This window comes from Capra hircus, chromosome 3 (assembly GCF_001704415.2).
Source record: "Capra hircus breed San Clemente chromosome 3, ASM170441v1, whole genome shotgun sequence".
NCBI classification, from domain to species: Eukaryota; Metazoa; Chordata; class Mammalia; order Artiodactyla; family Bovidae; genus Capra; species Capra hircus.
In genome coordinates this window covers 98,413,593-98,424,552 of record NC_030810.1, presented here as the reverse complement: position 1 = coordinate 98,424,552, position 10,960 = coordinate 98,413,593, and the positions used below count along the sequence as shown (strand labels likewise).

At 45.1% G+C, this 10,960-nt stretch overlaps 1 pseudogene; it reads left to right on the top strand.

Annotated features, from left to right (window-relative positions):
• LOC102190569 lies at positions 725–1,492 on the top strand (annotated as a pseudogene).

Below are 10,960 nucleotides of genomic sequence, written 5' to 3'. Positions count from 1 at the left end.
GCGCTCCTCCAGAAGATCTTCCTGACCCAGGGATGGAACCCAGTCTCCTGTGTCCCTTGCATTCCAGGCAGATTCTTTACTGTGAGCCACAGGGAAGGCCCTCTCCCTCCTCCTAAAATAGTGTTAATGAGTTCATTTTTCTTGCACCTAATAGAGGGATTGTGAAGCTCAGTAATTTGGTTCAATCCTTCTCAGTTGCCAAGCACTGTACTAGTTCCAGATGTTCATCAAATAAATTGAACTCACAGGACTTTGAGGCCTAGTAGGGATTCTGGTAGGGGGAAAAAGTACAGTGTCGTACTGTAAAGGAAGCGCTAAAAGAATCTGAGAGGGGAACAGCATTGATTTCTTCAGGGGAATTTTGGGAAGATTTCACCAAGGATGCGGCATATGATCTAAACCTTGAGTGGGATTTTAGTGGATTTGGTGGGATAATGCATTTCAAGCAGAGGAAAGGGTACTACACTTCACTGCCTCTCTAATTTTCAACCAGGCTTCAGAATGACAAGCTGGTTTGCTCCCTATGATCCATGGGCCACATCCAGCCCGTTGCATTTTTGTACAGTACAGCCTGCAATCTAAGGATAACTTTTGCATTTTAAAATAATGTCTGGGAAGTGCGCTGGGTAGCCCCGCGGATCTGTCTCTTGCTTCAACAGTGCTTGGACGGAACAGACCCAGGGACGCCCCTTGCTCCAGCCTCCGACTACCCTCCAACCTCTTCTCCAGTTGCAACCTTCGGAGTCAGCCACTCAGCTGTCCGCGATCACCGGGACCAGCCACCATTTTTAACTGCTTATTATTACCGACCAATCATGAGCTCCCAGATTCGTCAGAATTATTCTACCGAGGTGGAGGCCGCCATCAACCGCCTGGTTAACACGCAGCTGCGGGCCTCCTACACCTACCTCTCCCTGGGCTTCTATTTCCACCGCGATGATGTGGCCCTGGAGGGTGTGGGTCACTTTTTTTGAGAATTGGCCAAGGAGAAGCGCGAGGGCGCAGAGCGTCTCTTGAAACTGCAAAACCAGAGTGGTGGCCGCGCCCTCTTCCTGGACGTGCAGAAGCCATCTCAAGATGAGGGGGGTAAACCCAGGACTCTATGGAAGCCGCCTTTCTCGTAGAGAAGAACCTGAATCAAGCCCTGTTGGATCTGCATGGCCTGGCTTCTGCCGGCAGAGACCCCCACATCTGTGACTTCCTGGAGAACCACTTCCTAGATGAGGAAGTGAAACTCATCAAGAAGATGGGTGACCACCTGACCAACCTCCGCAGGCTGGCTGGTCTCCAGGCTGGATTGGGCGAGTATCTCTTCAAAAGGCTCACCCTCAAGCACGACTAGGAGCTTCTGGAAACCAGTGGCCATTGAAGAACCCACCTAACATTAGGGCTGCCTGAAGCCCCTCTCTGCAGCCACTAGGCAGCTTTTTAACACCCTGGAGCCCTCTCTCAAGCCTTGGACCAAATGGAAACAATAAAGCTTTTTGCAGCAAATAATAATAATAATAATAATAATAATAATAACGTCTGGAAAAATCAAAAGAAGAGTAATCGTTCATGACATGTGAAAATAACATGAAATTCAAATTCTGTTCTCTGTTAATAAAGTTTTATTGGAAAACAGCCACCCTTATTCCTCCACATATTTTGTACAGTTGTTTTCACACTGCAACCTTGGAGTTAACTAGTTGCAACAGAAACTACATGGCCTAAAAAGTCTAAACTATTTCTATCCGACCCTTTGCAGAAAAAGGCTGTGGACCCATGCCTTATACTTTAGCCTCCAAAGGTTTCCTTTGAACATTTGGGATGTGAAGTTGCAACCTTCAGAGAGGTTACATCAGATATCCATTTATAGACAAAATGGTGTATTAATATGTACTTCGTAGGGTTGTTTTGAAAATCATCCATCATACTCGTCAAGTAAAAAAGAGACGTGGAATTATTTACGTATTTTGGACCCCATATTATATACAGACACAGATATAAAGACATTGATATAGATAGAAAAAAACCTGAAGAAATAAGCAAAGAGCTATAGGTAGTAATTACTTCTGAGATGTGAATTATGGAGAACTTTATTTAAAAACTTGGACTGCAAGGAGATCTAACCAGTCAATCCTAAAGGAAATCAGTCCTGAATATTCATTGGAAGGACTGATGCTGAAGCTGAAGCTCCAATACTTTGGCCACCTGACGGGAAGAACTGACTCATTGGAAAAGACCCTGATGCTGGGAGTGATTGAAGGCGGGAGGAGAAGGGGACGACAGAAGATGAGATGGTTGGATGGCATCATCAACTCAGTGGACATGAGTTTGAGTTAGCTCTGGGAGTTGGTGATGGACAGGGAAGCCTGGCATTCTGCAGTCCAAGGGTATGCAGATACTCAGACACGACTGAGTGACTGAACTGAACTTATTTAAAAACAGCAACATTAATAATATCAATAATAACCAAGTTATAGTGACTGTTCACTGTATGCCAAGCACTGTGCTCAGTGCTTTATAACATCTTATTTAAATTTCTCAGGAATCCTATGATATGAGAAGTATCATTGCCCTTATTAAACAAATAAGGAAGCAGAGGCTCAGAAGAATTAAGTAAGACATCCCAGATCACCCAGCTAGTATCAGTAGAGTCAGAATGTAAACGCAGTCAGTCTGAATCCAGTGCTTTCCCGCTTTGCAGCACACCACTCTTTCAATTCTTATGTATTTCTTGTTAGAACTTTTAAATACTGACAACCTTTTACTTTTGAAATTAGGAAAGACACATACTTTATAGGTAAATATGTAGGGACTTCCCTGGCAGTCCAGTGGTAAGACTCCGTGTTCCCAAGGCAGGTGGCCCAGGTTCGATCCCTGGTCAGGGAACTAGATCCCACATGCTGCAACTAAGAGTTGCATGCCACAACAACAAGGAAGATTCTACATGCCACAAGGAAGACAGAAGATTCCATGTGTGGCGACTAAGACCCGGTGCAGACAAATAAAGAAACATCTTAAAAAATAAGTAAATATGTTAGCACATAGCTTGGTGCCCTGGCACATAGTGATTGTTGTTGATAATGATGATAAGGAGGAACATGACGATGACAACTTACATTTATTGACCTCTTCTTGTGATCCAGGTTCTAGTATAAGGTAGCAGGCACTTTGCTAGTTTAATAGAGGAGGTATTTGGTAACTTGTTATTCCTATAACCATCAGATGTTCCTCAGAGCTTCAGAGACGGGCTAGGGATGTGTGGATCTGGGATGGAGTATGACCTCACAAGTCTTCATTCCAAGGGCTAGGGAGAAGCTGTTCTTAATACTTCTACTTCCATGTCTGCTCTTACTCATTCCCATTAGGTGGCCTGGGAATGAATCAGTATAGACGGGTGGACCAGATAGCTGCCGTGTCCAGTGAAGAAGGGTTCTAGTCTGATTCCAGTATTTATTTTTCAGCTCTGTGATCTTATGCGAGGTCTTACATTGTCACAGTTGGGCATATTTGTCCTGTTTTTCCAATTCCCTCTTGTATGGCAGGATGTTAAGTGTTCAAGGATGCTAGGAAGGCCCTGCTGCCCTACTGGCAGGCCTCCGATAGTCTGAGAGTCTCTCATGAAAGATTCGTTTTTTTGGGTTATAGCTTTGCCAAGGAGAAGCGGCACATTAAGCCACTGACATGGTAGCGATTTAATTTCATGAAATTGTAAGATGTTGGAGCTAAGGAACCACCTAGAGTCTACAGCCTCGTTGTTCCTGCCACTTAACCCATTCTTTCCTATTTCCATCCACAGTGGGAGAGATATCCTGGCTCCTGTCTAAGCTAATCCTTCTCCCCATACTCTGGATCCCACCCACCTTCCTTCTCAAAGACCTCCCTTTATCCATTATACCTCCCTTTTCCATACCACTACCTCCCCGGCTCTGCTGGCTTCTTTCCATCAGTATTTAAATAAGCTCAAGTCTCCCTCATTTAAAAAAAAATAAAATGAAATAAAAAGCCTCTTGGGTCTCATACCCCTCTTGAGCTACTGCCTTGCCTCATTTCCTTGCCTGCCTTGCCTTCTTTCCTTCTCAGCCAAACTTCTTATGAGAATTGCCTATAAACTCTAAGGGGCAGGCAAGAGAACTTCGGGTTTTTAGGATGCACATATGTTTTGGGGGCCTGGTACAGCCTAGAGGAGGACGAGTAAGTGGCACAGAAAGAGGTTGGGGATGTGGGAGGTTCCTATGGCCAAACTACCTATTCCATACTTTTACCTAAAATCAATACTAACCTTTCACACCAACTAATAATTTATATTGATTTGGGTACCCTCTCTGAGTATAGCACCAAGGTACTGTGGGGGATACCATCTAGGACCTACCACATCACTGCCTTTGACTTCTTCACAGTTTCATCTGGGGGGCAGGATATACACACTCAATGAAGATATCGATACAGGCAGTGCATGATTAGGCTAAATGAATGATACAGATTTGTGGTCCTCAGAACATAGCATCAGCATTACTTTGGAATTTGTTAGCAGTGTAAATTCCCTGGCTCTACCTCAGCCCTACTGAATCAGAGACTGAGGGGTCCCAGAACCTGTGTGTGTTTTAAAATGCCCTTGAGTAAGCAAGGCTAGCATGTACTGTGCTGTGCTTAGTCATTCAGTTGTGTCCAACTCTGTGACCCCATAGACTGTAGCCCCCTAGGCTCCTCTGTCCATGGGGATTCTCCAGGCAAGAATACTGGAGTGGGCTTCTATGCCCTCCTCCAGGGGATCTTCCCAACCCAGGGATCGAAGCCAGGTCTCCCGCATTGCAGGTGGATTCTTTACTGTTTGAGCCACCAGGGAAGCCCACCCTTGAGTAAAACAATAGACAATTTCAGATCATTTCCAAACAAATTGTACTTCTCTGCTGGTTGAAGAGCAGGAAGGATCTGAAGTGAACTGGAAACTCGATTGTTATTACTAACAATACTCAAACATGAGCACACAAGGACTGGGGTGGGATAGCTTGAATTTTGTCTGATGGTAAGTTGGACATGAGCTTAAGCTAAAGTTGGTTTTGTTACCAACAGGTTACAGAAAGAAAAACATAAACAAACAAATAATAAATAAAATGCCCTCCAGGTGATCCTGATGCAGAGCCACAGACCCAGGGCTGTGGGCAAGTGGGACCAGTGGGGCTGGAGGGTTCGGTCAGACTTATGGGGTACTTGGCACTTAAATTTGATTCAGTGAGACAGAGCGAAGGGTAGAGGGTGACCCGGGAAGGATGAATCTGGTGAGTGAATGTTTCAGGGTTGGAACACATAAACAACAGAAAAGCTGGAGGTAGAAGGTATGGTGGATGAGGAAGGTGGAGACCTGGAGCCCTACCCTGGAGGAAGGCGAGGTCCCTGCAGAGGAGGAGGGAGGAGCCAGTGAGCCCTAAACACAGCTATCCTGTGGGGAAATAGAAACCTCTTCAGGTTCTCGCTATAGCAAAGGCTCCACCTCCCACATCTCATTTCTTTCTCTCCTTTACCTTGGCTGGCATTCTCTCGTAGCCTCTCATCTCCAGAAGCGAGGATCACCCCTCTCCTTTGATCTTCGCTGCTCTGATCGAGAATCGCGTCTTTTCCCCTGCCTCCCCCATCAGTGCTTTTTCCTTCCTCCTCCTAATCCACCTCCTCGCTCCTGCTACAGATGAGAAATTATAAACCACTCCTTTGAAATAAATGTTCCTAGAGAGGCTACATGATATGAACAAGTTCCTATTGAAAGCGTCAGGGGAGCTACACCTGCCTCTTAGATTCTGACAGTGTGTACCAGGAACTCATTCAGTGTGAATCAGAGGTCGGTTGTCGGAGCCGGCTTTTCACTGCGCCTCGCAGTTCAGTTCCACTGGGGACCCGCGCGGAAGGCTGATGCGGGCTGTGGTTGGAAGCAGCTCTCGGTTGAAAGTCCGTTTCCAAGCGCGAAGGAATGCTGGGTGGCCTTGTTTCCCAGAGGGACCTTCTCTAGAGATAAAGACTCCAAAGGCACCTTTAGGCTCTGCTGTTTAGAGCACCTGGTTCCTGAAGAGGCAACTCGATGTTGCAGGATGTGCAGTAGTGGGTGATGAAAGCACAAGGGATTCCCTCTTAAAAGTTTTCATGATAGGGTCCAAGTTTTTTGTTTTGCCTTTTTTTTTTTTTGGACATACCTGCCCTCCGCAGTGAAAGTGCAGAGTCCTAACCACTGGACCACCAGGGAATTCCCAGAAGACTGAGGTTTTAAGCTTGAGCTCTTCTGTTTGCTAGCCAGAAGAAAGGGAGGGTGTTAGTCGCTCAGTCTTATCTGCTCAGTCTTGTCCAACTCTTTGTGACCCCATGGACTGTAGCCCGCCATCCCCCTCCATCCATGGAATTCCACAGGCAAGAACACTGGAGTGGGTTGTCATTTCCTTCGCCAGGGGATCTTCCTGACCCAGGATCAAACCCACGTCTCCTGCATTGCAGGCAGATTCTTTACCACCTGAACCACCAGGTGATTTGGTCTGATTTGTCTATCTCCTCTTGCTGCCTTATTTGTAAAATAGCGATAATGAACACCACCTGACAGAGTCGCTGTGCAGATCACATGACAGGTAAGTGTACATCGTAAACGACCCTGTTGGGTCCGACTTCTGGGATGGCCTTTGAATCAGTTCCCGCGTTCCTCCACCCTCTGCACACTCCATTAGATCCTGTCCAATGTTGTGAACTGGCTTTCCCCAAATATGATTTTTATTATGTGGCAGGATAATACTGCAGGATATTATCCTCTCCCACTCCATCTCATCTCCCAACATTTCTTTTCATCCTTTACCTTTCAGTCACTAAAGTCGTATGAAGAGCAAGAAAAACAGAGACAAGCTGGAGCTCCTCCAACCTTTCACCACTTCCAAACTGGGAGACACATCGCAGCCTTGACAAGGGGCTTATAGCTGGGCCCCTCGTGGAGTGGGCCTGCACACCTCAGGAACAGAGACATCTCAGGGGACCCAGTACGGAGAGTGACAACAGCTCCCATCCCCAGGGCTTGCTAAACCTCACGGAACCTGGTCTCCACTCCGAGCATGGCAGGGCTGGCCCACCCTTGCTGAGGTGCTGTTTTCACCATAGGGTGGAATGGGGTTTGGAAATCAAGTTCTGTTTTGGTTCTTGAATATTTTAGTTTGATGCTTGACATTTAAAAAGCTGTTGCTGACCACGTTGTTTCCCTAATCAAAGGGCCTCAGTGACTTACTCTCTTCACACTCAAGTCCATATGCCATCCCGTCCCCTAGGCTCTCTACTGTCTAATCAGCCCTCTGCTCATCCTAGTCAGTCTGTCAGGTTCCCCAGTCTCTTCTTCCAGCTCAGACCTGGTCCTGACCTTTGGCCGGGTCTAACCCACCACCCAGGGAGAGTCCCCAGGGCATTATCTCACAAACACACCTTTACTTCTGTGGTTCCTCTCACTGCTGATGGCCCCACAGGAAAGAAATGCAGCTATGGGAGCAGAGTTCTGGAGTCATGCTGGTCCTCCCTCCCCTTTAATCTACGCATCAGATCAATCACAACACCCAGTAGGGCCTATTTCCTAAACGGTTTTGAACCCTGTCTCTTTCTCTCCGTTCTCAGCCCCACCACTTCAGTTCTGGCCTCATTATCTTTTATTCTGACCATGACTCTGCCGCCTTCCGTCCCCCACCACTCACTTCCCTCCCCTCCCCAGCCTTCCCACTCTGCAATCAAAGAGGCAACAGAATATAGGGGTGAAGAGTCTGGTCTTGAAAACCGAAAATCCTCTTCCTGCTCCTCCTGCTGGAGTGACCTTGGGCAAGTTTGTATCCCCCTCTGGAACTGATAAAGGTCATTGTGAGGTTAAGGTTTACAAACTGCAGTTGGCCCCAAATAATGTGAGACACTGTTATGCTTATCTTTCCCAAATGCAAATGTGGTATGTCATCGCCCCTGAAATCATTTCTGATTGCCTCATCCTCTGAATAAAGTCCAGATTCCATAGAATGTCCTCTAAATGGCTTCAAGATCTGATCTCTAGACCATCTAACTACCTTATTTCCCATCAATCATCATCTGCCCTCTACACTGGGCTCCTGTGTCCTTCCTAAAGAGCCTTGGCATGCTGTCCCTTGCAACTGCATATCCTTGGCTCCCTTGTAACCCACTGAGCCCTTCTTCATTCCCTGGGAGGCTGACACTCTCTGCATGCTACTTTACACAGGCCTCTGTTATTATACTCATCACACTCGAATACACATTTTTCTTTATGTGTCTACCTCCCCCATTAGACTACAAACTGCTTGAGGGAAGGAATGACGTCCTACTCATCTTTCAGGCCTATAATAGATATTTCCAAAAAATTTCATTCAATGCATTAATGAATCAATAAATAAAAACTATGTTCATCCCTGCTTCTGAGAGTTACCCACCTCCCCCCAGTGACTTCCTACTTGGCAGGCCACACTGTACCCTCATTTGTTTAGATTATGCCAAACCTTCACATCAAATCAAGACCCACCAAATCAAGACTACTCAAATGGACCCCTTGTGTGTGTGTGTGTGTGTGTGTATGTGTGCTCAGTCGTGTCTGACTCTTTGTAGCCCTATGGACTGTAGCCTGCCATGGCTCTGCCCATGGAATTTTCCAGGCAAGAATACTGGAGTGGGGTACCATTTCCTACTCCAGAGGATCTTCCCCACTCAGGGGATCTAACCCATGTCTCTTTCATCTCCTGCATTGCCAGGTGGATTCTTTACCACTAGCACCACCTGGGAAGCCCCAACTGGACACCTTGGATAATATCAAGCAGGCCTCTTGGACATGACCATGTTCTGCCCTATACTGGAGCCCTGCTCACATAGATCAGCACCGGTGTTAGTCACTCAGTCATGTCCCACTCTTTGTGACCCCGTGGACTGTAGCCCATCAGGCTCATCTGTCCATGGAATTCTCCAGGCAAGAATACTGGAGTGGGTTGCCATTTCCTTCTCCAATCAGCACCAGCTCCTTATTAAAGTATAGGAGGGCAGCATTTAGCTCTCCTGAGCTCCTTCTCCTTCATGGCCTTCAGTACAGACGGTGTTCGGTGTCTATTAAATGAGTAAAAGAATGTATGGAAGAAGGAACAAATGAATTAAGTCTCCCTGTCTTAATTTTCTGTAGCAGTTACCTGTTTTGACAGACTTGGGGATATATTCATATATGATCTTGGCTTTTTGTCTTATGTGTTCTCACTGCAAGAGATTGTAAGCCCAAGACTCATATTGCTTTTCTATTTCCCGTAACCCTGATCACAATGCTGGAAAAAATGGTGCAGATTTTGTAAATATTTCTTGAGGAATCGACTCAGCCTCTTCGACTAGTAACGGAAGTAACAGACTGTACAGAAGGAGAAATTGGTCTGGTGTATTGCAACACGTTCCACGCAGCATTGCGCTTCTTCACGTCACTGTTTTTCTCCTGGTCCACTCTTGTTTGTTTCTCTAGCCTGTGGCTAAACATTACAACCAGCTTAGTTCTCACTACTCTCACCCTATTCAATGCCAATAGCACTTTTCCTGGGGATCCTTCCTCAGTTAATGCCTACCATTGCCTGTTCCTATTCAAAGTCAACCCTGAAGATGAACCTGTAGCCTTATTGTCAGCCTGCAGGCCTGGTGAGATCAGAATGATTTTCTTATTACAAAAACAGCAGCAACAACAATAAGAATAGCTACCACTTAGTGAGAGCTTGTGATATTGCAGGTGATGAGCTAACTGCTTAAAATATTTTTATATTTAAAAATATTTAGTAATAATATCTGATTATATTTTATCATAAGAGTTGCATAGTTTAGAAGTATATGGAATAAAACATCAAATGCTAAACAAAAGGTCCTACTGAATAGCACAAGGAATTGTATTCAATATCTTGTAATAAACGATAATGGAAAAAAATCTGAAAAAGGATATATATATATATTTATATGTATTACAGAATCACTTTGCTGTACACCAGAAACTAAAACAAAATTGTAAGTCAACTTTACTTCAATTAAAAAAAATTTTAAATTAAAAACTCAAATGCTGAGCATTTTTTCCTAGATTTTATTAATTCTCTGAACAATAATGATAGCTAACTAATAAATAGGCACGTTTTGTACACTTCAGATATATTAACTTATTTTAAGTTGCACCATAATCTGTTGAGGTAGACTTCTTGTTCTTATCACCACTACACAGATGAGGAAACTGGGGACAGAGAGGCATAGAGAGATTTACTAGCTTGCTGAAGTTACAGTGGTGGAAGTGGCTGAGTTTGAATTCAGATTAAGAATGTCTGGTTCTACTGTCTATATTCTTCATTACTATGTTTTACTGCCTATGTGTTCATGCTAAGTCGCTTCAGTAGTGTCCGACTCTTTTGTGACCCTACGGACTAAAGCCTGCCAGGCTCCTCCATCCTTGGGATCCTCCAGGCAAAAATACTGGAGTAGATTGCCATGCCCTCCTCCAGGGGATCTTCCTAACCCCCGGATGGAATCTCTGTCTCCTTTATTGGTAGGTGGGTTCTTTACAAATAACGCCGCCTGAGAAGCCCATTTTTTTTTTTTTTTAACAAATTTGGTAACCATTTTAATATTGAATCTTTTGACCCCTCCTTCATGTCACATCTAACACCCCCTCTCCCTTCCCCAGAGTCAAGGTTTTCTCAATCATTTCTATCCTCCTTTTCTTTTTTTTAATTTTTAAATTTTTTTATTTTTTAAATTTTAAAATCTTTAATTCTTACATGCGTTCCCAAACATGAACCCCCCTCCCACCTCCCTCCCCACAACATCTCTCTGGGTCATCCCCATGCACCAGCCCCAAGCATGCTGCACCCTACGTCAGACATGGACTGGCGATTCAATTCTTACATGACCGTATACATGTTAGAATTCCCATTCTCCCAAATCATCCCACCCTCTCCCTCTCCCTGAGAAGCCC